Raw genomic sequence first — 6,000 nt, forward strand, 5'->3', positions numbered from 1 at the left:
TTTAGTTTCTGGGAGACAATGATTTGTCCCCTGTCTGAGGTACTTCTGCCTTAGTTTTTCATGCAGTGTGACAATTCTGACTCAGAAGCCCAAAGTTAAAATCGCCCACGTGTGTTGTGTTATGACACTCGGAAGCTCTTTTTTCAGCTGTCTGTTGTGGCATAACAATGTCACTCCCAGTGGATTGAAACAACTGCAATTTATTACTGGTCACAATTCTGTGAGTTGGCTCAATCCAGCTGAACCATTGGCTGGGGTTGCTCATCCTCCGTCATAACCTGGAGACTCCACGAGTCTGGGGCTTTCCAAAAGCCTTCACTCATGTGCCTAAAAGCTGCCTGAGATCCCTCCCTCCAGCAGTCTCGACCGGCTTCCTTTGAGGATGGAGACTGGGACCCCAGAGAGAAAGGCGAAAGCTCCCAGGGCTCTTAAGAACAAGACTCAAGAGTGGCATAGTACCAAGCTGGAAGGAAGTCCATCCAGATTTAAAGAAAAGGGGGAGCAGTGTGAACATACTGGCAGCAGTGGGTTGGGGGCTGTTGGAGGTCATCTCTAAATGCCCTCCCTCACATTTCTGTTCAAATCAGAGACTTCTCCAGAACAGCTTTCCTTAGTCCTGTGGGCCCCCAGCCCCAGGGTGAGGGTTGGGAGGGAGGGTACCAGGGCTGGGTGTGCATGATAACACCATCTAAAGCTCACACGAAAGGGGATCGGGACAGGAAGGGAGCCCACAGCCCTGTGGTACACCCCATCCAATGAGCCTCTAGCTGGATGCTCCTTTTGGAAAATACAAAACAGCAGCTGCAAATAATTTTCTGTGATGTTTTTTGGAAGAGAATCTAGTTCCCCTTTAAAGAAATTTTCAATCCCAAACCAGTGGTTTTACTTTTACAAAGAAGATGACGGGAAGCAAATAGAGGGTGGGAATGTGGTCAGGTAAAGAGAAGGCCCCTATTCACCCCTGACCTGGCTGCTCCAGCCACCAGAGATGCAGTCTGCACGGGGCACACAGCTTCTTCTGGCCTCCATCCCACGTAGAGCACCCAGGGATTTGACTTACATTCTATAAACCCATCAAAAACCAACTCTGTTTCAAGATTTCATCATAATATCGTAGTCCATTGACTGGACACCATTGTCCAAAGTTTTCATCCAGATGCGCTTGGCCTTGGGCAGAGATGCGTGGAGGGTGACTGACTGAGTGTTTCATGTTCCCTGCAAATACTTTACCATTATATAGACGTGAATTTGGTGTGTGCTCAGGCATCATAAGGAGCTGTCAATTCCAGTTTTTGAAAAATGAACAAAACCTGTAAGGAATTCGAGTCTAGATAATGTGGTTTGGCACTGCACCTCGATGAATAATTCAGCTAATTGGCACCACAGTCATTTGTACATTAGGAGAGCACATGCTTTGAAAGTATTTCTGTAACTTGGCCATATTGCACGTTAAATGCATTCTGAAAATGGAAAGCCATGTGTGAATGCAAGTCCACGTTCAAAAGAGTGAGTGAATCGCAATGGTAGGGCCTGTAGTCTCTGCCTCTTGGCAGACCAGTTTTACACAGCGGTGGCTAGAAAACAGCATCTCCTTTCAGAGGCTTCGAGAACAAAAAATTCTCATTTCCAGTTTATGTATTTCAAAAAGAATAAGTTTTTTGCTTGTAGAGTAAGATTGTGATTTTTTGTTTCTTCCTTAATCATCCATGCACTTGTATTTAAAATGTTTAGAATTGGTGAAACAAACCTCATTTAATCATTTATGCTGGTTGAGGCATTCTATCATTCAGGAGTGAGCAAGTGTGAACCAGAGAAGGAGGTAGTAAAGAAAGAAGAGAATTTTTTAGTGCCATCCTGGAGGACAGGGATTTGATTTCTATTTATTGGTTTCTGGGTCCTAGAATTAGTCGCACTTCTATGACTAATGGTTTCATATAATATATGATTGCCTATTAGAGAACAGGACTTATAGGCAATCATATATTATATGAAATATGTAATGTGTCATTTATTTATTTGTGGAAATTGATTCACGCAGTTTTGGCAGCTGAGCCGTCCCACCGCCGGCCATCTGCCTGATGGGGCTGAAGGGAGCTGCCTCCCACGTGGGATGTAGGTCTGTACCCATTACTCTGTGCAGACCTCTCTGTGCTCCCCCGTGGACCTCTGCCTTTGCTCGTGCCCATCCTCTTGTCCATCCCTGTGACGCTCAGGACAAGCACATGGTAGACTCAGTTCTACCATGGAAATCAGGCCTGTTCCCAAATGGCAAGGGGAGAGAGGCCAGGACAGAATTCCTCGGACCCCTCCATCCCTCACTTTCCTCACTCTGCTGAAGGGCCAGCTGGGGTGTCCTCCAAAGCATGAACCACATTTCCATTTAAATGTAAATTACAGGCATAAATAAAGATAATTTCTACATTGCCCTCCCTCTGGATTATCCACACCATAGCTCCATTCAATTAACAAAAGTAATTTAGAGGTGACAGCCATGTGGAGAATGTAATGATGGGTAATTTTGATTTTGGTGATTTTCCTAAAATGTTAAAGACTTTGGAGACTTTTAATGGTGGTCGTGAAAAACATGCCCAACCAAAAATTATTGTAATTTTTTTGAGAAATGATACCATTAGCTCACCCGAATGCTCTATTTAAAAATAAGGGATGAAAATTGAGAAAAAAATCTGGGAAGGTGACCCTGAACTTGAACCTGGATTCAGTGTGATGATGCTCTTGCTGTAAAAATCTGATAGTGTATTAATGTCCCCATGTATATAGTATCTCAAATTGCACCTTTCAGTTATAATGGCTATTCCAATAACATAATAGCCACTCACCTATAATTATAAGTTTTCAAAGCCTGAAACAATTCCAATAGTTTTTTTCTGCACTTTCCATGTACAATGGTTTTATGCAGCTACAGATTTCAAAAGGCTTATTTAAATTTTGTTTCCATACATTATCTCATGTAGCAATTGAAATGAGTCTTGGGTGCACGCAGAAACCCCTGACAGTACCAAGGGTGTTTATTCGATAAAACGTCAGCCTTGAGGAGGTCGGTGACTGGTACCCGCCATCCCCAATGCCCACCTACACACACCTGAGCCCTATTTGTCTTTTTAAAATAGATTTAACCTAACTCCCAATAGCTTCCAAGTGTTCTTCTATTTTTCGTAATGAACTCTTATGGAGGCCAAACCTTCTCTCTGCCCCACGGCTGGCTCCCCCGAAGGGGTTGCTCCTGCATTTACGTGATGAGCTCACGCACAGAGCTTTGTGCTCACCTCTCCACTGTGCTCAGAGTCTCCAAGCTCCCAGAAGACCCACCTGAAAGAGGATGCAAAGTAGTTTTGGCCAATGCCACCCCTTCTCCCTCCCACAATCCCATTCCTACTCCTATCCCTGCAGCAGGAAGGCAGCAGCAGACCTCATGAAATCCTGGAGAGAGAAGTGGGAAGGGGCCTCCACAGGCTCCAGAAACTCTCCTCAGGGGGTCTGGTCTCCTGGGGCTCAAGAAGATTGCGCATCTCTGGGTGCTGTCACAGGACCTGTGTCATTAGTCCCGGGTCAGGTCTGGGGCCGGAAGTAGGTAGTGAGGGCTTTTCAGGTGCTTAAAGAAGATGCAGGTGGATGAAATGCAGGATAAGCTCTAACCTGTGGCAAGAGCTTGAGACAATAAGGATTGCTTTCTTATCCTTTCTGGCACTGTATAACACACGCACATGCTCACACATGCACACATGTGACACTCACATGCACATATGCACACACGGATGCTGAATATTCCACAGAACCACATGCAAACAGAACCAAACTCAGGGTCGTTCTGTTCTGATTACCACCCAGGTGCCAGGGGCAGCAGCAGTTTCCCAGGTAAGCAAGGTGGAGATGGGAAGCCAGGCTTTGTCACACAAGCACATCCGATGCGGAGGAGGTTCGGAGGAGCAGCTCAGGGGTGAGTTATGACTGTGGTTTTTAAGCTGAGTGGACAGTAGTGTCTGCTCTGGGGCTTGCGATAATGGAGACGGCTGGGGCTTCCAAGACTTTCTGACTTTGACAGCCTGCATGGGGTCGTCCAGAATTTGCAAGTCTAGCAAGCTTCGGAATGACAGCCTGGTAGACTCACGCTGAGGAGCATTGACTGGTGTAGCCACTGTCCACCCCTTTGGTGATCTTAGCTGCACAGCCCAGGGCAGGCAGGATGCAAAGAGTCTCCTTGGAGAGTTAGCCATGATTCCGAACAGAAAAGTCTGGTGCCCGGTGTCCTAAGGAGCATGATAAGCCCCAGGATGGCCTGCGAGGGACGACGAGATGGTGGAGACGGGACAGGTCTACCAACAAGAGAGAAGGAGCAAAACCTACCACCTGTTTCCCAGGGAACTAAAGTGGGTGCCCATGACTGGCGCAGTGTATGGGGATGACGAGTTCCCTGAGAAGGGTGGCTCTTGTGAGCACGGTCCTCTCCTGGGCCGTGCGTGGGGCTGTAAGAGGGCGTCTTCAGCCGAGGCTGCAGGGATGTGGCCAAACGGTCTCAGGATGGCACACAACAGAGAATATTTTCTGTTTCCATCAGACCGCACCTGCTCGGCTTGGCAGAGGCCCTCTGTCTCCCTGCTGCTGCCTTGTGATAAATGTACCATACCCTGTAGCATTAGGGGTCACAATGAGAAGAGTGGAGAGAGAAGGAAAGTGTGTGGCATAGTATTTTGTGAATGGAACAAAGTTGTTGTTGGAAATAGTATTAGTAGGAGCTTAAAGATTATGTTCTGCTGCGGACTGGGGAGGATCACACAAAGGGAATAAATATAGTTTTATGTTCGTGTGCAATTGATTTGACATTGTCAAGGGGTAGAAACACTAAGAAGAACTCACCAATTGGCCATCGATTCACATTTTTCATGCACTCAATAAATCCCCAGCTAGCAGCCAATCTGGGTGCTAAGCTATAGCAATGGGCTTTGGCAAATCCTAGCAGAAGGGTAATACATTAAAAGGTATCGAGTGGCTTAGACAATTTCCAGAGGAGCTTCAAGTTCATGCTCGAAGACCATGCCAGAACCCAAAGTCTGAAATCACATTACAAATCGGTAATCATGAGTATTTCACTCCCTGCTCTATGTGGCCTCAAATCTATTGCTGGCCCGACCAGCAGGCACCCCAAGTCCTGGGCCCTTCTTGGTAGATGTTGCTTCTAGAGTTACCCCAACTGCAGCCCCTGGGAGAGGGAGGCCGTCACTCCCCTGGGGTAGTCTGTGTGATTTCTGCGACTTTGGATGACTGGCTTTCTATTCCCAGGCAGTGTGGGGGTGTGAGTGATGAACCCAGGCCATTTGTCTTTGCCTTGTGGAGGGGACTCTCGTGTGTTGTGAACTTCTGAAGTGAAGGCAATCCCTGCATCCACCTGAGATTCAGAAGCTGGGAAGTTCCCCCATTCCAGTGGTCCCAGGATGGTGGCCAGAGAGAAGGCTAATGTCCTTCAGACCATGGAGGGGACAGGTGGGTCAACAGGTCAGGTCGCAACTGTACCTTAAGAGTGGCTGCTGGAGTTGGGGCTGCTGGAGTGTGGCTTGCTCCCGAGATCGGGGCGAGTCACTGCTTCTGTCCCTCCCTGCGTTCTTTGCTAATTTTAGAAGCGAAATCAGAGCTAAGGTCTTCCTCTCCATAAATACCCCCCTTCTCATGAGTGCTCATCTCCATAGTGGGGTTTGAGTGTGGACCGCGGTGTCAGATCTGGGTGCAGGTTCTGCCCTGAGACAGCGGGAATACAGCTACTGTAGTCAGCAATGATTTCATTTTCAGGGCGCCCCTTGGCTGTGCCTCAGGTTCCCCACGGTAAAAAGAGACCCCGTCACCCACTGTGCAGTGCAAGGGGCGGGTCTCCTGTTCACACTCAGCATCTTCTCTCATTTAAGGGGACCTGTGGTGGCAGACCTCTCCTGACCCAGCAGCATTTGTACTGAAGAACCATTACATGTCACGTTGAGGCCAACCGCACAGGGA

Source organism: Artibeus jamaicensis, unplaced genomic scaffold, assembly GCF_021234435.1.
Source record: "Artibeus jamaicensis isolate MK-2021 breed Jamaican fruit bat unplaced genomic scaffold, CSHL_Jam_final contig_1016, whole genome shotgun sequence".
Lineage (NCBI taxonomy): Eukaryota > Metazoa > Chordata > Mammalia > Chiroptera > Phyllostomidae > Artibeus > Artibeus jamaicensis.